The 27,368-nt window shown below is 35.8% G+C and overlaps 2 protein-coding genes, 1 non-coding gene and 1 pseudogene across 3 annotated transcripts in view; 3 read left to right on the top strand and 1 right to left on the bottom strand.

The window, feature by feature from the left end:
- The window catches only part of LOC125859461 (uncharacterized), an 819,298-nt gene that overhangs the window by 742,789 nt on the left and 49,141 nt on the right, over positions 1-27,368 (bottom strand). The gene's annotated exons all lie outside the window — the stretch shown is intronic.
- Positions 1-27,368, top strand: part of LOC125859476 (uncharacterized) — a 137,307-nt gene that overhangs the window by 85,720 nt on the left and 24,219 nt on the right. The window lies entirely within an intron of this gene.
- Positions 8,419-24,967, top strand: LOC125858832 (sugar transport protein 12-like; annotated as a pseudogene).
- TRNAR-ACG (transfer RNA arginine (anticodon ACG)) lies at positions 27,037-27,109 on the top strand. Its single transcript has one exon. It is a non-coding gene; the product is annotated as a tRNA-Arg (tRNA).

Here is a 27,368-nt window from a genome sequence, read left to right as displayed (position 1 = left end):
GATCTTAATGTGGATCTTAGGAAAGTTTATGATACTTTAGAATGGTCTTTTCTTAAAGCTATGTTGGTCCATCTTGGTTTTCCTTACAAGTTTATAGAATGTGTAATAGAGTGTCTCTACTATAAATTATTCTCTGTTAGTTAATGGTGGACTGGCTAAACCTTTCAAGGAAAAAAGATAACTGAGGCAAAGGGATCCTATGTCCCCATATCTCTTTGTGATAGCCATGGAGTACCTTAATAGAGAAATGAAGTTGTTGAGTAATAACAGGGACTTCAACTTTCATCCAAAATATGGCAGAATGGGGGTGGTGCACATGTGTTTTGCTAATGATCTTTTAATGTTTTGTAGAGCTGATATTATTTCTATTACATTATTATAGAAGACCTTTCAGAACTTCTCAGATTTCTCAGGATTGCAGGATAATGTAGCTAAGAGTTCTATTTATACTGCTGGTGTAATAAAAACTTATATACTCACATTACTTGGGTTTGCTGAAGGCTCTCTCCCTTTTAAATATCTGGGAGTCCCTCTGTCAACTAAGAAATTAACTATTTAGCAGTGCATGCCATTGGTGGAGAAGATCACAACTAAGGTGAGGTGCTAGTCAACTAGATTGCTTTCCTACTCTGGTAGGCTCCAGTTAATCAAGTCTGTACTATTTGGTATGCAAAGCTATTGGGCTCAGATCTTTGTCCTTCCAAAGAGAGTAATTAAACTGATTGAAGATACATATATGAATTTTTTATGGACTGGGAAAGGGGAGATGTCCAAGAAAGCACTTGTAGCCTGGGAGAAGGTGTGTTAACCAGGTGTTGTTGGAGGCCTTAATATAATTTCTCTTGGTGTGTGGAACAAGGCAGCCATACTCAAACAATTGTGGGCCATATTTATGAAAAAAGACTCTTTATGGATTAAGTGGATACACTATTATTACATAAAAGAAAAGGACTTGGAGACTATGATAACCCCCAAGAATGCAACTTGGGTGGTAAGAAAGATAATAGACAGTAGAGCAGTGTTACTTCATGCAAATAATACCCTAGGTACACTTGTTTAGGAGATGAGTAAGCTGGTAAAATAAGGTAAGTTTCAAATTAATTCAACTTATCACCATTTGCAACACCAATTTCCTAGAGTTCCTTGGAAGAACTTAACCTTGTATAGGCATATACATCTAAGAAATAGGTTACAATATCGATTGTACAATGTGGTACGACTTTAAAAGTTTGGAATTCAGGTCCCTATGGATTGTGCCTTCTGTTCACAAGAGGTGGAGACATTCAATCACCTTTTCTTCTCATGCTCACATAGTTCTCAGGTATGGGGTTCGACTGCTCCATTAGTTGCACCTGCCTCGAAGTATTGGACCATAGGACCAAGAACTGGAGTGGATTTGTCACAAGGCAAAGTAGAAAAATGGCATGGCTGAGATAATTTCTTGCACTTTTTCAATGGTGTTTTACTGTATATGGAGGGATAGGAACATCAGGCAATTTCAACATGGAAAGGTGCATATAGCACAAACCTGTCGGGAGATAGTAATGCATATTCACATCCAAGGGAGGAACGATGTTAGATGGCATGATTCACTAAATCAGTTAATTTGTTTTCCCTAGAAAATGTATAGGTTACTTCCTTAGCTAGTGTGTAGGAGTTTTTCTTGGAGGTTTTGTTTATTTTTAGATGTAGTTGGTCTGCATCTACCTGGTTTTGTAATGGTTCAGTTTGATTAATAAAATGAGTTGTTAATAAAAAAAAATAATGGTTTATTTCCCCTTAGCTTAATGGGGTTGGAGGTAGGGCAAATATCAAGTTATTAGGTGGATTCAAATTTGGGTTTGAATTTAATTAGTTCAAGTTCACTATAAAATCGTTTCATGTAATAAATGAAAATTTTAACTATTTTTTAAAAACTGATTGTCAAAAATAAGGGTATTTTAGGGTCAATAGATTGACATCAAAGACATTTTAAAGCGAAAGCTTACCAAAGGGTATTTTTATATCTTATTCAATAGTTCAAGGGTATTTAATGTCTTTTCCGTAATTTCATTAATTTTTTCAGTCAACATTTTGTGCTTAAATGGTGCATTAGAAGATTAAAATGAAAAAAAAACTCAGTTGGAATGCCAAAATGATATTTAAGAACAAGTTAAAGGGACTATAAATGCATTTAATCATTTTAGAAATTCTTATTAAAAAGAAAGTTTTCAACTTTAAACTTAATTTTCAACTTCAATCAAATATTATCTACACGACGAGGGACACAGACATGCAAGACTTCATTTGTGTCAATTTGTGTGTCCTACTTTTCATTTTTGTAATGATACAGTCGGTCATTTTTGGAATTTTTCATAAATTACCATTTTACCCCTCTCGATATATTTTTGAATGAGTTTTGAAATTGGTTTCAAGTTTTGAGTTAAAAGTTGTGAATATAGGAATTTTAGAACTTTGTAAGACTAAAGTTGATAAAAAGTAGTTTACGATGTCATTTGGAGTTTCGAGTGTCGGAAAGGAATTTCATCAATCCCATCGGTTCCTGAGTGTGAAAATTGGTCTAAGAGAGTTGTCGGTTGTTGATTTAGAGTCTATTTGAGGTTTCGAGGTCCTAAGTTGGACATTTGTGAAATTTTAGCCTTTCGGTGACTTTGGTCAACATTCAGGGTTTGGAATCTCGAATTGGAATTCTGCGAGTTCTGTTGAATTCTGGAGATAAGTCCCTATTGGTGTATCGAGTGTATCGATCCCGTCTTGTTCTTTTGGCTGGATATGATACTTGGATAGACTTGATCAGTTTGGGATGGTGGACTACAACGTTATCTTGGGTATGGATTTGCTCTTTCCGCATCATGTTATTCTTGATTATTTTGTAAAGACAGTGAACTTAGCTATGTCGGGTATCCTGAGAGTTAAGTGGACGAGTGCTAGTTGTTCATTCCCTCATAAATTTATCTCTTTCATTCGAGATTAGAGATTGGTTGATAAAAGGTGTTTGTCTTATTTGGCATTTTTTGGGATATTAGCATGGAGCCACCTCCTATGGATTCTGTTTCCATGGTTAGAGAATTTTCGAATGTGTTTCTTTCTGACCTTTCAGGTGTTCCTCCGGATCAAAAAATTGATTTTTTTATTTACTTCGAGTCGGGCACTAAGCCCATCTCTATCTCTACCTATGGTTGACTTCAGCAGTGTGTCCCAATAAGGTGCTCATATATTATTTGTGAAGAAGAAAGATGGAACCATACGATGTGTATTGACTACCAGCTGTCGAACAATGTGACAGTGAATAACAAGTATCATCTTCCTCGTATTGATGACTTATTTGATCAGGTTTAGGGAGCATCTTTGATTTCTCAAATAGAATTGAGGTCAAACTATCATAAGCTGAAGATTAGGACATCAAATATCCCTAAGACAACTTTCAAGACTCAATATGGGCACTATGAGTTTCTTGTGATGTCCTTCAATTTGACTAATACCCTTGTAACGTTCATGAAGTTGATGAACGGGGTGTTCTGACTGCATTTGGATTCCTTTGTAATAGTCTTTATTGATGACATCTTGGGTTACTCCAAGACTAAGAAGGACCATGATCAGAATTAGAGGATCGTGCTCCAAAGGTTGAGGGAAGAGAAATTGGCTGCTTCTCATGATCTGATTCCTTGGTTCGCAGACTTTGCTAATTATTTGGCAAGCCATTTGGTGCCCCCGGACTTGTCTTTTCACCAAAGAAAAAGGTTTATGCATGATGTGAAGAAATTCTTTTGGGATGAGCCTTACTTGTATCGTAGTTGTGCTGATGGGATTATTCATCGATGTGTGCATGAGGTTGAGATGTTGAGTGTACTTAAAGCATGTCATTCATCGCCTGTTGGTGGGCATCATAGTGGTATTCGGACTGCGTATAAGATTTTGCAGTGTGGGTACTACTGGCCTACCATCCACCAAGATGCTCATGATTTCGCCAAGTCTTATGATCGTTGCCAAAGAGAAGGAGAGATTTCAAAGAGGAAAGAGCTTCCTATGAATCCTATATTGGTGATAGAGTTGTTTGATGTATGGGGCATTGATTTTATGGGTCCATTTATGAGTTCACATGGGATGAAGTATACTCTTGTTGCGGTTGATTATTATCGTAGTGGGTGCAAGCAGTTGCACTCCCCAACAATAAAGGTAAAAGTGTCATCGCATTTTTGAAAAAGAATATTTTCTCCAGATTTGGTACACCGAGGGCGATTATCAGTGATGGAGGTTCCTACTTTTGTAATAAGTTGTTCAAGGCACTACTTGAGAAATATGGTGTCCTCCACAATGTAGCCACTTCTTACCATCCGCAGACTAGTGAGCAAGTTGAGGTGTCCAACAGAGAGATCAAACAGATTTTGGCGAAGACTATGAATGCTAATTGCTAATAGAACGGATTGGTCAAAGAAGCTTAATGATGCTCTATGGGCCTATCGCACTACATACAAGACTCCCATAGGTATGTCTCCTTACCAACTTGTATATGGGAAGTCTTTCCATTTACCGGTAGAGCTAGAGCATAAAACTTTGTGGGCATGAAGAAGCTAAGTTTGGGCTGGGGTGCCGCATCTAATCAAAGAATGAATAATTTGAATATACTTGATGAATTTCGCCTAAAAGCTTATGAAAGTTCAACCTTGTACAAAGAGAAGATGAAGAGGTATCATGATCAAAGAATTGAAAAGCGAGAATTTGTTGTGGGTCATCTTCTGCTCCTATTCAACTCTAGGTTGCGCTTGTTTGCGGGCAAACTCAAATCCAAATGGACCGGGCCATTTTTACTCACAAAAGTGCTCCCCCATGGAGCAGTTGAGCTTGAGAACAGTGAAGGACAAGGTTCATGGCTAACAGGCAAAGGATCAAGATCTATCTGGGAAACGCAGAAAGTTTGCAAGAAATTGTTGAGGCCTATCATCTTGATGAAGTCTGAGTAATCAAGAGGCATGCATCATGCTGTGACTTTAAATCAAGCGTTGCTTGGGAGGCAACCCAAGATGTACAAGCTAGCCAACAATAGGTTTTTGTTTTCCATCTAGTAGTTTTCTTTTTTTAGTTGATTCTCTGTGTTAATTTAAATAGGTGTTTTAGTTTTGTACTAGTGTTGGCTAGAATTAGCATAGGGTTCGTGTCTAAAAAGTGTCTAGAAAATGTAAAAATAATGGCCTAATGGTTGCTACATGTGCAGGGAAGCGAAGCAAACTCTGTAGAAACAAGTCTGGTGCAGAGGTCTACGGACCCCATCGACGGCCCGTAAGTTAACCTACGAACCGTCAATGTCAACCGTATATCCCAGGTAAGTTCCTAAATTTTTCCCCAGTGTAAGAGTGATCTACGGATCGTAGATCGACCCACGGAACATAGACGGGGTCTCGTGGGTCCAAAACCCAATGATGCCTGACCCGACCCGGACTCCCCATTTAAAATCCCCAATTTTTAAAACATTTCCCACAATTCCCAAATCCCTCCATTACTCCCTAATCGTCCCTACAACTCCCAAATTTCCAAATTTACCCTAACATCACTCTCTAATTTCCCCATTAATCACCCTCAACCATCTCTCAAAATCATCCCCCATATTCCCAAATCCCTTTTTGGATTCAAAATTTCGGTGTCCGGGCTCAGTGCAACTAGGTGGTTAGTTGTGGCATTCCAAGCTTAGTGTTATCACACAATCACACCACTTCTCATTGCTTATAAGGTAACATACTTTCCCTCACTTTGAATTTCGGTTCATAGATTGAATATAGAAAGTCGGGAGTCAGGTCTTGACCTTGGGTAATAAAGTGTATGTAATTGCATGCTAAAATTTAAATACTAACAACCTTGGGACGATAGATTGTGATTGTGTTGCCTTGATAGTATGTTAAACCTATCTAAATGCTAACCTATATTTAAGTTTCGACTTAGGGTTCTGAATCTTGTATGAAATAATTATCAAATTGAGTAATTGGAATCCTGAGAATGACGAACTAGCATGATTAAATGTTGAAATGCATGGTTAAACTAGGACACTGTTCAAAATGGTCTAATATGTTGGCTTGAAATTAAAGCATGTCTGAAACCTAGCACAAATATCGACCATGACACCCTGTCTACGGACCATAGATCAGGTTCATGGTTGGATGCACTTGAAAATTTCACCAAGTGTGAAACCACAGAGGTGGACTACGGTCTGTAGATCAATCTACAGACCGTTCTGTACATCCGTGGTCTCCATCTGCGACCAATAATATTGGTCCTCTGATCCACGGAAGGGTTCCACGGACCATAGATCAATCTACAGACCGTAGGTCCCCACAATAGATGACCAGTGTAGCCACTGTCTAAAAAAAAATTAGGTTTTTGTTATTGTTCGTTTTTAGTTCTAAAATTAGTTTGAGTGTGTTTTTAGTTAGTTTTGGTACTAATAACTCTTCCACAGGTACTATAGCACCCAATAAGCTAGTCACCTATACAAAACAGGGCAAGTCAAAATCTGTTGCCCCTAGCTTCAGGCTAATCGACAAAGATAACGATATGGAGACGGATTCGGCATATATTCCTCCCAACACAAAGACCTCTCCCACTGCATCCCGAGTCACCAAAGGCACCTCCGAAAGGTGATTCTCGACGTAGTCACTGTCTCCCAGTCTGATGAGGAGCATACATTGATCGGGTCACCAACTGGGGCTGCTTCCAGTTCAGAGACGTCCAGCTCCAAGTCTACCCATGCTTCGGGCTCTGAGTCTAGCCATGCTTTAGGGTTTGAGTCTACCCATGTTGAAGGGTCCATTGCTAAATCAGCCACAGGTTCCGGTGAAAATGAACAAGCAACCTCGTCTGATTAGGCCACTAGCTCGGAGTCAGTACCAGCACCACGGAATGATGACCCTACTCCAGTGGCTGGCGAGCCAAATAGATGGTGTGTTGAGGGACAATGGCAGATTTATCGGGATGCTAAGATGAAAAATGACAAAGAGAAGATAGCCCGACTTATTACAGAGGAGCTTAGAGTCCTCATGGGGATCTTGCACACTGTCCCCGACATCCACCGGCTTTTTAAACTTCACAAGTGTGACTGGATGGCTCGAGACCCAGGGACTTATACCGAGGAGATTGTGTGGGAGTTTTACGCCTCCTATGCTGCCACTCTCTAAGGTTCGATCTCCAAGCGGTCCAACCCCACATCCCAGGACCCTCTCACTTCCACTATTGTCCAAGGTTGTCCAGTGGTCATATCACATGCCACCATCAGTCGATTTCTCTATGGCCCTACCACCGGTCATTATTGGCCACTAAACACAACAAAGTTTAATTATCGATGAGACATTGTAAGGGGCGGTGATTTCCAGAGAAATGCTGAGCAGTGGGAGGCTATTACACTATGGTTGGCTAAACACATTGCTGCAGATGGCGAGCCTGCGGAGTGGGTCACCGCACCACGGTTGGGTATCCGAAAGGCCACATTAAATTTTTGTTGTCAAGTTCTTCTGGTTGTTGGTGCGCAACATGGTGTCGCCTACAAAATCTGACAAGCAACTGATATGGGACAGAGCCATCATGGTTGCAGTATTAGTAACAGGATTAGAGATTGACTTTGTCTGCATGCTACTAACAGAGATTCACGAGAGGGCATTCAAGACGTCCACTACTTACCCCTTTCCATATTTGATTTTTCAATTGTACAAGGACTCTGGAGTGCCGATCTGGCACTGTGATAGGTTGATCCACCCTACTGGGACGTTGGATATAGGCCTCATTCGAGATGAGGCAAATGTGGCGGCACCACGCCGAGAGCCCCAAGTTGAGGTACCTCCATTGGCCACAGATCTTGCAGACATGGTGGAGCAGGCATAGGGCGGTGATCCCATTATACCAGGCCACACCAATACTGTCCCAGCCTCTTCTTCTCAGGCCGCTATTAGGGCTCCTAGCTCATCCAGGTCCACACCACCATCAGGAGATGTCGTTGTCCCGATAGCCAAAGTATAGAAATTAGAGGCTCAGATGGCCATGTTGTTGCACCACATCCAGCCTTGGATGCAAAAGTCGATAGTAGAATCTGAGGCTAGAATTGAGAAAAGAGTGGCAAAGCAGACAGAGCAGCAAATCCAGGCAGTTCATAAACGCCTGCATGCGTTTAAGTTGAGGATTCTGGCCCGACCATCCCCCGACACCGATCTTTCCTCTATCCGGGGGGAGTTAGTTAGTCTCTGAGCTGATGTGGATACCATTCTTAAGATTCCTGCGAATGAGCCAGAGCATGCACCAACGGTATTGTCTGAGGATACCGTTCTTGATGCCTTATTCAGGGTGGACCTAGAGACATAGCCCGATCCCACCCGTGCTCATGGCAAGAGGAACCGTTCTAGTCACCTTTCTGAGACCATTGATGATGCTTGAACTAGAAAAATGGACAATAAGCAGGAGAAGCAAGCTATGAGAGCATCGACATTAGATGAGGAGTTGCACCAGAAAAGGGCGCTTGAGGCTCCTGCTAGGGCATCGATTTTTGTACCCGTGAGGATTTATGTGAGCACCACTGATGGTGCAGTTAGAGTTGCGGATAGCACTACTGATGGTGATGTCCTTGTTGATACGAGCACTACTGAGGGTGACCCGAGTGTTGATTTAGCGGGCTCCGGGTATCCGAACCCACCCATTTATTGATAGGTCTTCGGCGCTATGCGTCACAGGTTTGCTACACCTAATCCATTAGTCTTTACTTTTTCTGTGCATTGGGGACAATTGCACCTTATTTTGTTAGGGGTGGGGTAAATGGATTGTGAGTGATAGGGTGAAGTCTGAGTAACCCAACTCATAATCCTATCTTGGGGTTTTCTTGCCTGTGTTCTTTTCCCTCAAGAGATTGTTTAATTTCTGTTGAACCGGCATATGTTAGGATCGTATGTGTAGAAGTATGAAAAAGAATGAAGCATGATGGCTTATGAAAAATGATACACATCCAAATTTTGTGATGTGTGCTAAAATTTGTAGGCTAAGATAAGTTGAATGTATTGGCTCTGAGTATGACATGATAATGAATCAACTTGATGGCATGACTTAAGCTAAAACTTGAACTGAGTAATTTGATAATGAAACGATGTGCCAAGAGTGTGTGAGAATAGTTGATTGTTCAAATAATTTTTGTGCCAATCTAGAACTTGTCCGATTAGTCCTGCTAAGAAAATCTACTCTAGAGGATAGGAAGTGATCATAGGCCCTTGTTCTGATAAGTCCACAAATTGCCTAAAAGAAGAATCCAACCAAATGAAATAAATGTTTCATTTGATCCAAATGCTTTGAGCCTAAATTAGACCATTTCTTTCTAAACCCTTAACTCACCTTCCCATAATCTACTATGTTGGCCCCAATCCCTCCTTGGACATGTGCACCTCGAAAAGCCTAAGTTGAGGGTGGCTAATGTAAAAAAGTAACTTCAATCTTGGCCCTGATCTGACAATCGGTCAACCAATGGAAAATCCATAAGTTGAGGGTGGCTATGAAAGAGGAAACCGAAAGAAACATGGGTATGAAAAAAGTTTGATGTTGAAAAAGAGAAAGAAAAGAGAGGAAAGGATGTGACTTGTTGAAAGCTAAAGAAAAGAATAAAACGCAAGAAAAAGATGAAAGTGAAAAATAAAGAGCTACAAAGTCTAAAGTCACATCCATGGGTGAAGAAAATCAAGGAAAGAAGGTAAAACGGTAGGATGTCAAAAATAAGGCAAAAAGAGGTTGAAAGCCTAGTGTAATGTCAAGGAGGGTAGAAAGTCACTAAGAAGTACCCAAATGTGCCACACCTTACCCTGAGCCTACGTTACAAGCCAAGAAAGTCCTATAGTGATCCTAGAATCTAATTTGGAGAGTCTAAGCAGTGAAAATAAGGGCAAGCCTATGGAATTGAGCACTAACTGTACTTGAAGTTACTTCTGAGTGTGAGTGTTGAATGAATTCTTGTACTCAAATCCATATGATGTGAGGCTAAAAATACATATTTTTAATTATTATTTCTTCACATTTATTATTTATATTTGTTCTTTTTGAGCATGAATTTTATGAATTGTGCTAAATTGCGTATTTTATTTGTAGGATTAAATTGGTGGGAAAATGAAGAAGTTTGGAGCTAAAACGAATTAAAGATAAAAGGTTGAAGAAGGAAATCAAACAGACAACTTAATGAATTAAATTGAATAAAATAATATATATTTATATATACATGGGAATGACGGCTGCAATTGAGGAATTTCAGTTTTGATGTTTGCTGCTGCCACGTGGCAGCAAGTGAATAGTGAAGAAATATGTTGAGGCGGCAACACCATGATTCACGCGGCGGGAAAAATAAAATGAATCTAATTCCTTTTGGTTTTGGATTTTTAATTTAATTTGGACTCAATTATTTTATTTAGCATTTTTTACATCTATAAATAGTGCACAAAAATAATTATTTGGAGAAGAGGTCAAGAACCAAGATACAAGACACAATATAAATTTTCTTCTAGCTTAGGAACTTTGAAAGAGCCACCGTGGAGGCCGGAGAATTGTGGTTTATTCTTTCTTCTCCTTTATTATTTATTTGTATTCGTGATTAATAAAAGATAGTTTAGCTATTGTTCTTAATTTTTTATGATTAACACAAGCATATTTATTTTAATAAATTTTGATTGTGTTCTTGAGATGATGAGTAGCTAACTTTCATAACTAGGGTTGTGGGAACTCGCCTTGTTGCTACTTGTCGGACCAAGGAGGTAATCAAAAAGAAAAGAATTATCAACATAGATTTAGTGTGATACTATCTAATAGGCTAGTGTCGATTGGTGCGAAGTAATAACTAAGCCAAACATCGATTATGATGTCTAATATGAGGTAAAGTAAGGGTTAGTAAATTATACACACGTAATCGGACCAAGGTGCGGGGTGAAATTCTCTAGATGTCGTACCAAGGATTTAGAGATACCTAACTTATCACTTTGCATGTAATACACTAGAAAAGGATTACTATTATTAGGATTACTGCGTTATGAGCTTATGGGGAACACATTCCTAGTTACTTTTAATAATCTGAATATAAATAAATACTTAGTTCAAAGTTATCTTTTTATTGTTTTCATTTTATTTCAATATAAATCCCCCCATTTTTATATAACGACTATCGAGTTAAATATTTGCTATTGACAATATTCTTCCATATTCTCTGTGGGATCGACTCCGACTCATAGTTGGGTAAATATATTGCATATGATCGTTTATATTTCTTTTCAAGAAGTATATTTGAACGTTATCACCATATTCATTGTGTGAAAAGGGGATTTCGTTTGAAGTAAGGGCGCTAGTTACATTGTTGGAAAGATGGTACCTTGGTGATAGTGAAACAATGTATGTTGTGTGTTGGTTGGTCGATCTTTGTCATATTTTCATCCGCATAAGTTAGCTTGTTGAGTCTAACAGAACAATTTTTTGCACCCGAAAAGAGAGTTGGGATAGAGAGCCATGTGATTGCTTGTGCTTAAATTGCTTGCTTCTATACATGTGTCGTTTAGAATCTTAATGCGTCGTTTGAGGACAAATAACGAATTTAAGTTGAGGGTGTTGATATACCATGAGTTTATGGTATTTTTAATACATTTCACTTAAGAGTTGTGTGTGTCTAGTGCCTTTTTGTATTAGTTTCTATGTGTTTTTATTGTGTTTTTACAGGAAATATGTTTGGACGCAGAAATAAAGAGACAACTGAAAGATGTGCAGAAAAGGGCATCTACGGACCGTAGGTCCATTGACGCTCCGTAGATGGTGATCGTAGATCAGCAGGCAAGGCATGGAAGGCAAATCAAGGAAATCTGACCAAGTGTGGAACCACGGTGGCCATTGACGGTCCGTAGATTGATCTACGGACCGTATTGTTGATCTGAAGAATGATACTGCGAGGGTTCCAGTACCTAATTTTTGAAGATTATAAGTGTGGAGCCACAAAGAGGGATCGGCGCACTGTAGATCGATCAACAGTGCGTACTGGTGGTCCTTCGTTTGCTTCAAAGAAGTTGAGTTTTGGAAGTTGAAAATATTGCCTAAGTCCAGTGTGACAGAAGGGACTCACGAACCATAGATCCATTGACGGTCCGTGAGTCAGTCTCGTGGAATGAAGACGCGTACTTGAATATAATTTCCTTATTTCGTTTCCTTTTTAGTTAAGACTTATGTTTCTATATATAGGGCATGTAAACCTCGTTTTTGGGAGTTAGACTTTATTACTTTAGTTCTACTTTGTGACTTTATATTTTTGCAAACCTAGCAATTCTTGATTTCCTAAGTTGGTCTTGAAGATTTTGGCATTGAAATTCAAGTTGAAATTCCAGGTTTGTTATTCTCAATTACATAAGTTCATAATTCTTTCATCTAAAACAATGAATTGTGTTCATATGATTATGAGTAACTAAACTCCACAACTAGGGTTGTGGGAATCATGAGCGATTAACAAAGTATGAATAGTAAATAAGCAATTCTTGAATAGTGTTTTGCATGCATTGATAATTCTTTCGTTTAAAAGTCTTTTTAACGGTGCACAACGTTAGAACTCGCCTTGTTGCTACTTGCCGGACCAAGGAGGTAATCAACAAAAAAATAATTATCAACATAGATTTAGTGTGATACTATCTAATAGTCTAGTGTCGATTGGTGCTAAGTAATAACTAAGCCAAACATCGATGTGATGTCTAATATGAGGTAAAGGTAAGATTTAGTAAATTATACACACGTAGCCGAACCAAGGTGCAGGGTGAAATTCTCTAGATGCCGGACCAATGATTTAGAGATATCTAGCTTACCACTTTGCATATAATACACTAGGAAAGGATTGTTATTACTAAGATTACTGCGTTATGAGCTTGTGGGGAACACGTATACCCTAGTTAATTCTCTCATCTTGATAACAACCAAAATTGACTTTTGTTTACTGATTACTTACTGAATTCTTACAATTTGTTTCACAAATCCCCCCTTTAATTAATTGTTTCTGGAATTAATTTGACTAAACGAATATAATTATTGGTTAAAGTTAAGTCTAAACCATTTTCCTCATGGGATCGACCCTAACCTACAAGTTGGGTTTATTACTTGATAACGATCACTTATGCTTCTTTAGGGAGGTGTAATTTGATCGTATTAGTGGTTATGGCTCCATTCGGATAGTTGTTGGCAGGCTGACTAAGTCTGTCCCTTTTCATCTTTGTTCGGGAGAAATAGACGACGAAAAAGTTAGTCCAACTTTATATCAGTCAGATTGTCCAACTTCAGACCCTGTTCCATTGTCTCTGACATAGGCGCATTGTTCACCTCTCTTTTTTGGAAGGACAATTAGATATGATTATGGCCTTCCACCCTCACACTGACAGGCAGTCCAAAAGGATTATTCAGGTTTTAGAAGATATTCTCCGAGCATCTGTGATCAATTTTGGTTCTAGATGAGATTACCATTTTCCCTTAGTAGAGTTTCCCAACAACAAAAATTATCACTCCAGTACTCAAATGATCCAATTTGAGGCATTGTAGGGAAGATGATGTAGATCTCCGATTGGTTGGTTTTATTCGACGAAGATAGACTTTTTATATATAGACTTGCTCAGAGATTTTATGAAGTAGGTATATATGATTCGGGGTAGACTATTGACAGCCCGGACTCGACATAAGAGTTCTGCACACCGAAGAGTTTAAGTCTTAGTATTTATAGAGGGTGATCATAATTGGCTCCGAGTGTCACCTATGAATGGTGTGATGAGGTTTGAAAAGAAGGGCAAGCTTAGCCCTATATTCATTGGACCTTTTGAGATTTTGATTTGAGTAATAGAGGTGACCTATAAGTTAGCCTTGCCACCTAGCTTGTCAGTTGTGCATCATGTGTTTCATGTCTTTATGCTTCGAAAGTACATTTCAGATGAGTCTCATGTGCTTTTGCTTGATTCGGTAGTGTTGGGTCTAGACTTTTCATTTAAGGAAGAGCCTATAGCCATCTTGGATAGACAAGTCTGAAAACTTAGGACCAAGGAGATCGCTTTAGTGAAGTTACAGTGGAAGCACTGTTCAACTGGCGAGGCGAATTGGGAGACAGAGTCAAATATGCGTGGCAGATATCCTCATCTTTTTTAAGCTTCAGGTAATTTCTTTTACTTTATGTTCGAAGACGAACATGGTTCTTAGTGGTGGATAATGTAATGATCCGGTCGGTTATCTTTTAAATTTTTCATAGAATTACCATTTTACCCCTCTCGATATTGCCTCTGAGAAATTTTTTATTGAGTTTTGACATTGGTTTCGAGTTTTAGATTAAAAGTTGTGAATTATGGGAATTTTAGAAATTTGAAAGGTTAAAGTTGTTAAAAAATATTTTTTGGTGTCTTTTAGAGTTTTGAGTGTCAGGAAGAAATTTCATTGATCCTATTAGTTCTGGAATGTGGAAATTGGTCTAAGAAAGTTGGCAGCTTTTGATTCAGGGTCTTTTTGAGGATTTGAGGTCCTAAGTTGGAAATTATGAAATTCTAGCTTTAGGTTGACTTAGGTCAATATTCGGGGTTCAAATGCTTAGATCGAAATTGCAAGAGTCTTGGATTTGGGGGATAATTTAAGGCCTAGGTGAGGTCTTGATTGAATTTTTAGAGTCCCCGAGCTTGATTTGGCCTTTTTAGGCGTCATGTTCCTTTTTGTGACTTTTATGGGACTCAGGTTAAGGATACCTCAGATTCATGTTTCGATGATTCATTAAATCCAAAACGTCAAGTTTAGTCTAGCACCATAGTTGGTTTGTGTGAACAGGATTCCAAACAAATTTTGAAGGTCATTTTGGGAACTTCTGTGACTTGTATGAGTTGCTGGTTTTTGTTGTCTGGTGTAATGGATTGTGTTCATCGCAATGATGTGGTCTTCTCTTGCGATCGCACGAAGCATTTCTGTGTGCATCGCTATCGCGCGAAGCCTAGTCGCGATCATTATGGTCAGCATAAGTGAGTTGACCATTTTAATTTAACGCAATCGTGAGTTTTTGGTCATCGTGATCGCGATGAGTATTTTATACATGGCCAGAATGTTTTTACAAATTGGAGTTTTGACCCATTTCATCATTTTTTGAGTTTTGATAGCTTTGGTGTGGCTATTCAAACAAGGTTTTTGAGAATAAATAGTTGGGTAACGATTCCTACTCTTAAATCTTCATTTACTCATTGTTATTAATGAATTTAAGTGTTCAAATTANAGGATTTGAAGTGCTAAGTTGGAAATTATGAAATTCTAGCTTTATGTTGACTTAGGTCAATATTCGGGGTTCAAATGCTTAGATCAAAATTTCAAGAGTCTTGGATTTGGGGGATAATTTTAGGCCTACGTGAGGTCTTGATTGAATTTTTAGAGTCCCCGAGCTTGATTTGGCCTTTTTAGGCATCATGTTCCTTTTTGTGACTTTTATGGGACTCAGATTAAGGATACCTCAGATTCATGTTTCGATGATTCATTAAGTCCAAAACGTCAAGTTTAGTCTAGCACCATAGTTGGTTTGTATGAACAGGATTCCAAACAAATTTTGAAGGTCATTTTGGGAACTTGTGTGACTTGTATGAATTGTTGGTTTTTGTTGTCTGGTGTAATGGATTGTGTTCATCACAATCACGTGGTCTTCTCTTGCGATCGCTCAAAGAATTTCTGTGTGCATCGCTATCGCGCGAAGCCTAGTCGCGATCATTATGGTCAGCATAAGTGAGTTGACCATTTTAATTTAACGCGATCGTGAGCTTTCGGTCATCGTGATCGCTATGAGCACTTTATACATGGCCAGAATGTTTTTACAAATTGGAGTTTTGACCCATTTCATCATTTTTTGAGTTTTGATAGCTTTGGTGTGGCTATTCAAACAAGGCTTTTGAGAAGAAATAGTTGGGTAACGATTCCTACTCTTAAATCTTCATTTACTCATTGTTATTAATGAATTTAAGTGTTCAAATTAAGATTTTCGGAATGATAATTTGAGGTTTCTTCAAGAACCCAAGAACTTGATTAAATGGTGATTTTGAGCTAAATTCTAATCCGTTTATGAAATGGTATTCACCAATGAGTTTCAAATGCCTTGGGTAAAGCTTTCAAGTAATGATTTTTGGATTCAAACTTCATTTTCAGAACTGGGTTTTTGAGTCATTTTGCCCTTTTTTTCAAAGTGAATGATTTGGGTGTTTTTATTTCCAGAATCTTATTGTGATTAATCGTTTGATTAGATTGTGTGGCTTTGGACAATGTTCGGAATAAAAAAGCTCAAGTCTCGAATTGTCTTTGATTGAATTAAAGCAAATGATTTCTAAATCTAGTAGGATCGTGTATTTCCCTTCATTATGTGTGTTAGAGATTAATCAGAATGAGGGGATGAATTCAATTATTCCACTCGATTGATCTTAATGAATAAAAAAAGATTAATGAAAAAGGTAATGTGTTGATAATTGTACTTGTGAATTGCCTTGTTGTGGACCTAAATTGTTGATTGAGGAAATGCTCTGATGACATTATTATGGATTCGAATTACTTGAGATATTGTCTCTTCCTTGTGGTGTAGAATTGCTTATTTGTATTGATTTACGTGCACTGTGAAGGGACATATGATGATTATGCCGAAGAGAAATAGTTTCGGCTAGTGATATTGATGTCGAGGTCATTTCCGGCAAGATTTGTTTACAACCAGCATGCTATTAATATCGAGGTCATTGCTGGTGAGTGTTATATACTGATAACGAGGTCATTATCGGAGAGTGTTATTGATGCCGAGGTTATTACGTTAAAATAATTTTTATATTTAAATTTTCTCTATCTTTTGTAGGATTACTTGATTCTATATACAAATTCTAATTTCCTAAAAAATTAAAATTGAATTTCTTCATTGTGTCTTTATTATTAAATTGATTTACAATACTTTTTTAAACATTAAATAAATATTATGAAAATAAAACACACAAAAGTTATGAAAAATATTTAAGAGTGGAAGTTACAAGTAAGATGAAAAGATATGAGTTATAAAGAATTTGAATGTATAATTTTATTTATAAATATATTACTAATTATGCATTGATTTTATTTGTAAAAATAAATCAATGAATGTGAAAATAATTGAGGGGGGAGATAAAAAAAAATAAAGAGAAACAAATGATCGATGGTTATAAGAGATGTGTCATCTTATTATTTTTAAAAGGGAAAATTACACGGTTAAGCAAATTTATATTACTTAATTAGTCATCATAGTTATAGTTTGCTATAATTACCACTTGCAACTAACATTAACCATTAATTACGTGCACTGACTTCGAGTTTGTATAATTAGCCACGTTTGTGTAATTCGCCACATTTGTATAATTCTCAACTAACAATTCTTCATTTGATTTGTATTGTATACGATGATTTGTATTTGTATATGACGATGATTTTCTTTGATTTTTCAGTTTATCACCATATACATTCAATCTTTTTTTGTATAACTTTTTAAAGTTTGTATAAACGTATAGTTTTCGGATTTTGTATAATATAATTTATATAATGTAATTTGTATAACTGTTTAAAGTTCAGATGTTTATGTTTGTATCAATTTGTTATTTCATGTTTTATCATATTTGTATAATTTCAGACTTTGTATTACTCAATTATACAAAAACACATGAATTATACAAACGTACCCGCAAATTATACAAACGAGATCTGAATTATACAAATTATTGTCCTCTCTCGCTCGCCTCTCTCCTCCCTCTCCCAATGTCGCTCGCCTCTCTCCTCCCTTTCCCATTCTCGCTCGCTAGATATACAAATGCATATGTATACCAGTTACACATATACAATTATTTAATCGATATACATATACTATTCACCTCTCTCCCATTCTCTGTCCTCTCTCGCTCCCCTCTCTCCTCCCTCTCCAATATCGCTCACCACTCTCATCCCTATAACATGTAGCTGCGACTCGTAATTAACAAACTATAGTTATGGAGTGTAATTAAACTATTTTTGAGTCGCTATATGAGGAAGTAGGGGTGGGCATAAACACCAAAAAACCGAACCGAACCGAATTATTTTGGTAATTCGGTTTTGGTATTTCGATTTTCGATTCGGTATTCGGTATATGGTTTTGTATTTTTTGGTATTTCGATTCGATTTTTGGTATGTAATTTTTGTGTATTTCGATATTTCAGTTTACAGAAATATATTAAATTATAATATATATTAATTATTACTATTTAAAAATAAATATTATAATTTAAAATTAAAAACAAAAGTTTGTCTTTTCAAACTTTTCAACTTTACAAACCCACTTCCCAAAAGGCAAAAATTACCGTTCCCAATTCCCACGTCTAGTCGTCTACAGACTATAGCAGCGGCGACCGTTCCGGCGACCAGCAGCACGCAGCAGCTGCCAATCGACCAGCAGGCAACCGTAGCACAACAACGACCGGTAAATTTCAATGTTATAACAAGGCTAAATTTCAATGTTAACGACAATTTATTATTTTGAATCATACAATAATTTGAAAAACAGAGTAAAATAAGAAAAAAGAAATAAACATAAATTAAATAAACAAAAAGGTTACAAAATTTTAAAAAGCCCACTAAGCAGGCCCATAAAAAAATCGAATTAATAAAAACCGAACCGAAATAACAAAAATTGAACGGAAATAATAAAAATTGAACCGAACCGAATTATTTCGGTTCGGTGTTCGGTACACGTTGTACAAGAATCGAAAACCAAAAAAACCAAAACCGAACCGAAATACCGAATGCCCAGCCCTATGTGAAAGTTCCCCTGTTAAAAATTGTAATTATATTATATATAGATGATAGACTTTCTTAGTTATAATACTAAGACATATAAAAAATATATATATAAATAATTACATTGACAAAGTAAATTGAAATGAAAATAAATAAATTATAAATACATTTCAAATGAAAAAGAATAGTGATGAAAACAGTTGTTACATACCTAAAACAAAAAAAAAGGATATCATAGAACTAATATTTTATTTTTAATTATTTTTTTGCGAGTATAATAAAAATGAAACTTCTGATCATCGTAATTCTTTTGATTGAAATAGAATAATTATATTAATTGTGGCTCATAACAAAAAAAAAATAGGATAGTAGAAGACCAAATGAGTAGTATTGTCAATACATCTATGCTAAGTTGTTAATACAAACCAAAGTTAAAAAATGTTCTAGTAAAAATAGCTAAGTTACTTATAATTATTCAATGTATAAGAAAAAAATCTAGCAAAAGTAATTCGTAAGTATGCTTCAAATTTTTTCCTTCTATTATCTTCCTTTGCGAGTAGATCCGCTAACATATTATGCACCCTATGTCAAACTCTTCATCATATGCTACAAATTGAATAAGAAATTCAATATAATTATAAATAAATAAAATATTAAAATTATTAAAAAATAATTATATCAAAAGAAAAAAAGAAATCTAATTTATACAATGTATGTACGATTATTTTTTTGCAATTGTATTAACAATAAACAATAATCATTTCTTCAAATCTAACAAATATTGTAATCAAACTAAAGTATATGATTATATTGTTAGTATCAATCGCAAATTGATTGTTAGACAAAATAATCATACACATTGTTTATTATTACAAAGATATTTTTTTATCATACTTGCTTGGAGGATGATAATTCATAGATTAATAAAATATTAAGAAAACATGAAAGTGTTATGATCGATATAATCAGGTGTCATGTGAAAGCTAACAAAGCAAATCTCGAAAGACTATGAGCAAGAAGAAAAACAAGAAATACACCAAAAGACACAAAGATTTATCGTGGTTCAATCAATCAATTGACCTATGTCCACAAAGAGATGAGCAATCCACTATAGATATAAGAGTACAAAATATAAAGAGAAATAACCTCACCCAATTCACTCGGAATACAAAGAGGTTCACACAAGTGATAACTTGTGTCCTACTAATTCCCCCCCTCCCCCAACCAAAACTCTCAAAGCCCCCTAGGACTACATTGTGAATGTTGATTAAGTTAAAAGGAACGAACCTCTATTTATAAAGTTCTAAACCTTTTTCCTACAAGAAAATGACTAGCTAAATATGGAGGCATTATGTTTTCCTTTTAGATAAAGGAAAATCTATTTATGATTAAAAAAAAAAAACTCAGGGCAAATACCAAACAAATCTCTCCCTTGGCCTGAATTTTTGACAAAATAAATTTGCTCCACCATTTTCACATAATATTCAACGGCTTCCATATCCTCTCCAAAGCCTCCTACATCAAATCTATCTCTCGACACAGAGAACATCTCTGAAATAATTTCTCCAATGAAAATCTTTATTATTGTCAAATAAGTTGCGATTAGAACTACACCTGTCAAGATGAACACCTGATTTTTAACTTGGTTCAATCATCAACTATCAAACCACTGAACCTGACTCAACCTAGCTCTGATACCACTTGTTAGCATCAAAATAATCAGGTGTCCTGCGGAAGCTAACAAAGCAAACCTCGAAAGATCGTGAGTAAGAAGACAAACGAGAAATATACCAAAAGACACAAAGATTTATCGTGGTTCAGTCAATCGATCTACGTCCACAAGGAGATGAGCAATCCACGAAAGCAAAAAATATAGTCACCCAGTTCACTTGGAATACAAAGAGGTTCACACAAGTGATAACTTGTGTCCGACAATTCTCTCCCCTAAACAAAACTCTCAAAGCCCCTAGGACTACATTGTGAATGTTGATTAAGTTAAAAGGAACGAGCCTCTATTTATAAAGTCTTAAACTTTTTCCTACAAGAAAAGGACAAGCCAAATATAGAGACATTATGTTTTCCTTTTAGGAAAAGGAAAACCTATGTATGGTAAGAAAGTTAGGGCAAATACCCGTCAAAAAGTACATAAAAATAAAAATAAAGACTTGAGAATGAAACATTTTTACCTTCATGTACTTCTCTTTTTGTTATATGTAATTAAATTACAAACCAATATGATGAATAAGAGAAAAGATAATATTGAATGTGAATTTTCATGAAGAAACCTATGAATTTATATAGAAAAATTAATAGAGGAAATGAAAAGAAAGACTTGAAATTAAAATATTTCCTACCTCCATGTAGTTCTTTTTTATTTCATATTAGTCCATTCACAAACCAATATGATGAAAAGGAGAAAGGATAACCTTGTATGTGAATGTTCAGAAAACTAGATATGAATTTATATAGGGAAATAAAGGAATACCATAAGAAATCATAAACTTACAAATTAAAATTTGGATGTTATGAACATGGAAATTATGGAGGTTATAAATATTAATAAAAGTAAAGATTAAGGAGGTGTAGACCATGAGTAATTACTCCCGATAAATAAATTGAATAATAAAAAGAAAAATACTTAAAATATTATCATTTTATGATTAGAAGAAAACAAAAAGATAAATAAATTTACTAAGAGTAGAAATTAAAGAGGTGTGAGTTATGAATAATTATTTCTTCTAAATTGGCATGTGAAGAGTCATTTTTGTAAATGTTCGTCCATTAATAACAATTTTATTTGTAATAAATTAAGTAATTTATTTTTACGATACACTATTAATTTAAATAAGAAAACACACACAGAGTAAAACTTCACCAAATTAATATAAGTGGGACCATGAAATATTATTATTTTGTAGATGTATTATTTAATCGATAAGTTATTATTTATTAATTTAAAGAGTGTTTTGTAACAACATCATTCATGATCTTAAGATCATAATTAATGGTCCCGGAATATTGACGTCAATAACCTTTTGGATTATTCGGATGAAAGTGATACATGTTCAGAGGTCCATTACTTAGAAGAAATTGTGGTTACAATCGGAAAAAAAAACAAAGTTGATGATGAAGTTGAATATGATACAATACATTTGCAATCAGTTACGCGTAAGGAAACACTGATCACATCTATAACTCTTCACAATTTTATAGTGCAATTCGAAAAGACAGCATCAAAACTTTTTTATGCAATAAGAAAAGTTAGAGATGAGCTTCAACTAGATTTAAGTTTTAACAAAAAAAAACACAATAAAATCATATTTCACTAAATTGTCTTAAAATATATTTGTACTTTTAAAGAATTATTAATTTATAATATAGATGGGACCATATATCTATATAGGGGTCTTCTGAAAATTATTATCTTATCGAAATAGGTGATTTTTTCCATTGACTCAAGTCGGAACCGGAAGAAAATATTATCTTAGAGAGGTTTATATATATATATATATATATATATATATATATATATATATACTCTTTGTATAATATCAAGGGCAATCGGACATGATTTTCAACTGATCATTTCAATCTTTAGATCTCTTCTTGAAACAAAGTAAGAGTTTTGAATCTAAAAAAAAATCTCTTTTAACTCTTTTGTGCGCTCACTCATATGAAGCTATACAAATATTTTAAACAATTTTAACACTTTCATGCATTTTTACAAAATCTCGTTAAAGGAAAGATACATCTTAACTTACCTCATTTAAGCTTTCCAATTAAGTTCAACAAAGTTCAATGAGGCCAACACGATAAAAGAGATAACAGAGCTGATCGATCAAGGGAAATTGTATAGTCGTTCAACATTATTATAGAGAATCGAATCAACTGCCAGATGCATTAGCTATATGGATTGCAAGATCACAAAACAAATCATCAGAAGTTTGGGTTATTTAGCCAATAGATGCTTTAGGCATTAATCATGGGGAAAACATCACTTTAATATCAACTCGATATTAATCTTTGGCTTACACTTTCCTCTTCTAAGTATATATATATCTATTCACAAAGGATACATGATAATTGGAATTCGCCAACCAAATAAGTATGTGACTATCCCTAAAATCATTGTTCCTAGTAAAATGAGAGAGTGTTGATTTATGATACTAAATATGGTACTTAGAATTGATATATGTATGCTATGAGATGGATACATGTTGGGTATAAAAAGAACATAAAACAGATATACATGTGTATGAGATACATGTATGGTACTTAAAATTGAAATTGTAAAATACAAAATACAGAGAGGTAATTTTAAGTGAGGCTGGGGAGATAGATACATTGTATCCAACTTTAAACTTAAAGAATATATTTATTATTGAAAGTATGGTTGCATATGATAATTCAAGCGTATTCGAGTTTTAATAATTTTATTTTGTTTGAAAAGGAAAAAGACGGCAAACTAAAAGGAACAAAGGTAATAAAGAAAATCAGTATTGAAAACATAAGATTCCTAAAATTAGAGAAAAAGAGCAGTTGCTAATCCTACGGAATAACGGGATTTTATTGCAATTAGGAGGAAGACCCTAATCCTACATAAATTATAATCGCAATCCTTTTCAAACTCAGTTTTGACATCTATATCTCAACCGTCATAACATGAGTTGTCCTAATTTGATAGTAAAACAGCAAAATATGGCCTAATCCTACAGAATTTAGAATTGTAATGAAAGTAATTCTAATCCTTTTCAAACTAGTTTTTAACATCTATATATACCCTCACAACTGATGAAGGGGGTTCCGAGTAAACAGGGAAGTTGACACGTTACGTGGCGATTACTTGTATCATATCATGGTAGCAATGGGAGGGTGGAATTTCTGGGGGAGTTACTTCTATGGATCCTTTTCTCAAACTCTTGTTCCCTTCTGTTTATCGCAAAGAGGCCCTCAACACCTCCACCAATCAGTAATGCAAGTTCGACAGCCAGTTGCTCACCCTTTTCAACTCTTCTCTTTACGTGGCTGCCTCCTTTGTGGCTTCTTCAGTTAGTAAGAAACGCGGCAGAAAAGTGACCATGTTCCTTGGAGGTCTCTTCTTCTTGTTTGGCGCTGTTCTCAATGCTGCTGCCGTCCATATTAGTATGCTCATCTTGGGATCGGAGTCAGATTTGCCAATCAGCCAGTCCCTATTTATTTGTCTGAGATTGCTCCCTACAAGTACATTCAACGTCCTCTTCCAATTGGCCATCACCTTTGTTGCCAATATCGTCAATTTCCTTACTAACAAGATCTCTGCTGGAGGGTTAGCTTAGGTGGTGCAGCCGTGCCAGCACTAGTCATTTTAATTTCGTCATTGTATACTCCCAGTTCGCTGATCCAAAGGGGAAAAACAGAGGAAGCAGAGCAACTCTTGAAAAAGATCAGGGGAGTCAATGCTGAATTGAAGGACCTTGTGGAGGCGAGTGAAGTATCCAAGAAAGTACAACACCCATGGGAAGTCCTTTTCAGAGTCAGAAAGTACAAACCCCAGTTGATTTTATCAACTCTAATTCCGACATTCCAGCAGCTCACAGGGATTAACGTGGTCATGTTCTATGCTCCCGTGCTGTTTGAAATGCTAGGCTTTAAGGCAAACGCTTCCCTTCATCACCGGGACGGTGCAACTCTTATTTCAGTCTATTGTACAGACAGGTATGGAAGAAGAAAGGTACTTCTCCTCACAGGTGGTGTCCTAATGTGTATATTCCAAGCATTAGTAGCAGGTCTTATTGGGTGGAAATTCGGAACTACAGGGGTGGTTGCCACAAAGCTACGCAATATTAGTGGTTCTGTGCATCTGCGTATTCGTGGCTGCAGTGCCTTTGCATTCTCATGGGGTCCATTGGGATGGTTAATTCCAAGCTAAGTGAGATTTCTCCATTGTAAGTTCGATCTGCAGCACAAAGCGTCACTGTCTCCATGAACATGTTATTCACGTTTGGGGTGGCACAAGTTTTCTTGAAGGTGCTGTGCTCGATGAAGTTTGGGTTGTTCATCTTCTTTGCAGCGTTTGTGTTCATAATGACTCTGTTTGTCGCCCGAAACCAAGAATATACCCATTGAAGAGATGTCCCGAGTCTGGAGAGAGCATTGGTACTGGAAGAATTACATGGATGCACAATCACCTGCAAAGGAAGTCGTCTTCTAGAGTACTATACTAGTTTATTGTTTTAGTATACTAGTTTATTTTTAAGCTACTTTATTTTTAATCTAGCAAAAAAAGTTCTACTTAAATTTTGTACATATTCTAAAACATTTAAATTTATAGCATACACATATAACACCATTTTTATTTTAATATGTTAAATCAAATGTATTGTATGTTAAATTAATTTTTGAGAGAAGCCAACCCCATCCCTTCCATAGCTCACGAATCTTAGCTAGCGCCACTAGATAGATAGATCGAAGATGGTGGTCTTCATCATCCGTGAAGTATGAAGGTGATGAGACTTCTCAAAAGAAGTTCATTCTGAGAAGACCATCAACTGTTGCAGCAGAAAAATCTTGCAAGCAATGACAATGAGCACAAGATGAGTAAAGCAAATCTGTAATTTGGTTGTTGGGAATAACACTGTAAAAGTTATCAATGGAAGATTTCAATTGTCGAATCAAGGAGATAGAGGGAGGAGAAGAGATTGTTCAAGTGGTATGGATATTCAAGTTCCTTTGTTCACGTCATAGCGTTATACTACTTTCATTCAGTCTTTACACAACTATATAAGTAAATTATTCAAGAATTCAAATCAGATCGATGTTTAGTGGTTAATGTGTCAAAGTAAATTGCATTATACCTGATGCCAAAAGGTATGATACTTGCATATAAAATATTGTTCGTCTTCGATCATCAGATTCAAAAACAAAACACATATTTCAACTTTTTGCCTGAATGTTGCCTCAGCTAATTGCATCTGAATCAGTTTTTGCTTATCTCATGAGTCTCTTGTCTCAATTCAAATAAGGTAACAACAGAAAAATCATGTTTTAGATATTTACATTTTTTTCCTGGAGCAAGAAAGCCTAAATTATGAACTCTAAACACCGATCGAGACAAAAACAGCAACAGCTTTTTTGACGTGGTGTGTTGCACTTGGAAACATTTGAGAGACATTATAAAAACATAAAATAGAAGAACGACATTATTGAATACTACTTGTTATGCGGCTTAGTTGAATCTCAAAGATAAAATTGTTATTTGTTCTTTCTTTGTTCGTAGGAGAGACACAGTACCAAAGGCCAGACAACATAGTGGAACCTCGTAGATTAAAGGAACAATACAAAGGTTTAAGCTAAGGTCTTCACACATTTAAGGTAAGTCACTAACGAACAAAAGAAGAAGTTGGCAAAGCAAAAGTTGAAGCCACAGATTTTCTCCATTGCACTATGAAATCTCTCTTTCAACATTTTACACCTCATTTGGACTATATATGTCCAGGTATACCAACTCTGGATTTGCAGCCTTGCTTGCACAAAAAGAGTTGAAGAAAAGCTTCTGCTAATGTCTTGAACTCGATCCCTTCAGCTATTTGATGGTCTATTTGGAAGGAAAGAGCCGCTACGATTTTTTAGAGCAATAGTGAATCTGTATTTGAAATTAAAGATAGATGTATGTCCTTACTTTCTTTTTGGTGCAGCATGTCTTCAATTAGTGATGAACGTAGAAGCTATTCTTGATTTTGTTTAGCACATTACAAAATATATAATTGTGCTAGTTGTATATACTTTTCTCAATGCTGGCAATCTATAATACTACTATCTTCTACTGATCAGAAAAAGAAAGTTCATGCCAGAGGGACTACACTGGAGCTGCAACAAGAATAATATATAAGTATACAACTAATATAGAAATTTATCAGGCTGGACATTTGGATGATCAAGTCTTTTTCATGGAAAGGTGGACAGCTATGAAAATGAAGAAAACAAGTATACTATAATAGTAACTCATATCCTAAGATTACCATAATTGTTGTTTTTTTTCAATATATGATACACAACCTACATTCTTTTTTCTAGATATAGAGGCCAATATTGGATAGATAATTTATCATTAGCTCAACTTGTCCACTCAAAAAAAGATGAAATCATGGTTATTCCTAGTTGTTTTGAAGCAGAAACATAAATAGCCTTCTCATATTGGAACTGCTAACTGCTATTTGTTTATTTCGTCTTCCTCCTTTTTTTCTCTTTTTTTCTTTAAAAAACAAAGAAGACAACAGCAAGGATTCCATGGCCCAATGGATAAGGCGCTGGTCTACGAAACCAGAGATTCTGGGTTCGATCCCCAGTGGAATCGATCTCTCTCTCTTGTGTCCCATTTTTGCATTTCTGAGATAAAAATAAATTGCCCTGGCTGAAGACATGTGGCATATACCAAAAATACTTATTAACAAAATATTGTGAGTTATAATTTAATAGTTTTAAAACTATTTAGTTAATTACTTTTTAAAGAAAGTAACATTTCAATAATTTGGAAACAAAATTAAAAAAAATAAAAATTGAACAACCTTTTCTTTACAATTTATATTCAATACATCGATATCCTTAGCAGAACA

Source organism: Solanum stenotomum, chromosome 3 (assembly GCF_019186545.1).
Source record: "Solanum stenotomum isolate F172 chromosome 3, ASM1918654v1, whole genome shotgun sequence".
NCBI classification, from domain to species: Eukaryota; Viridiplantae; Streptophyta; class Magnoliopsida; order Solanales; family Solanaceae; genus Solanum; species Solanum stenotomum.
Note: the sequence above shows the minus strand (reverse complement) of the source record. Positions and strands in the feature narration are given on the sequence as shown.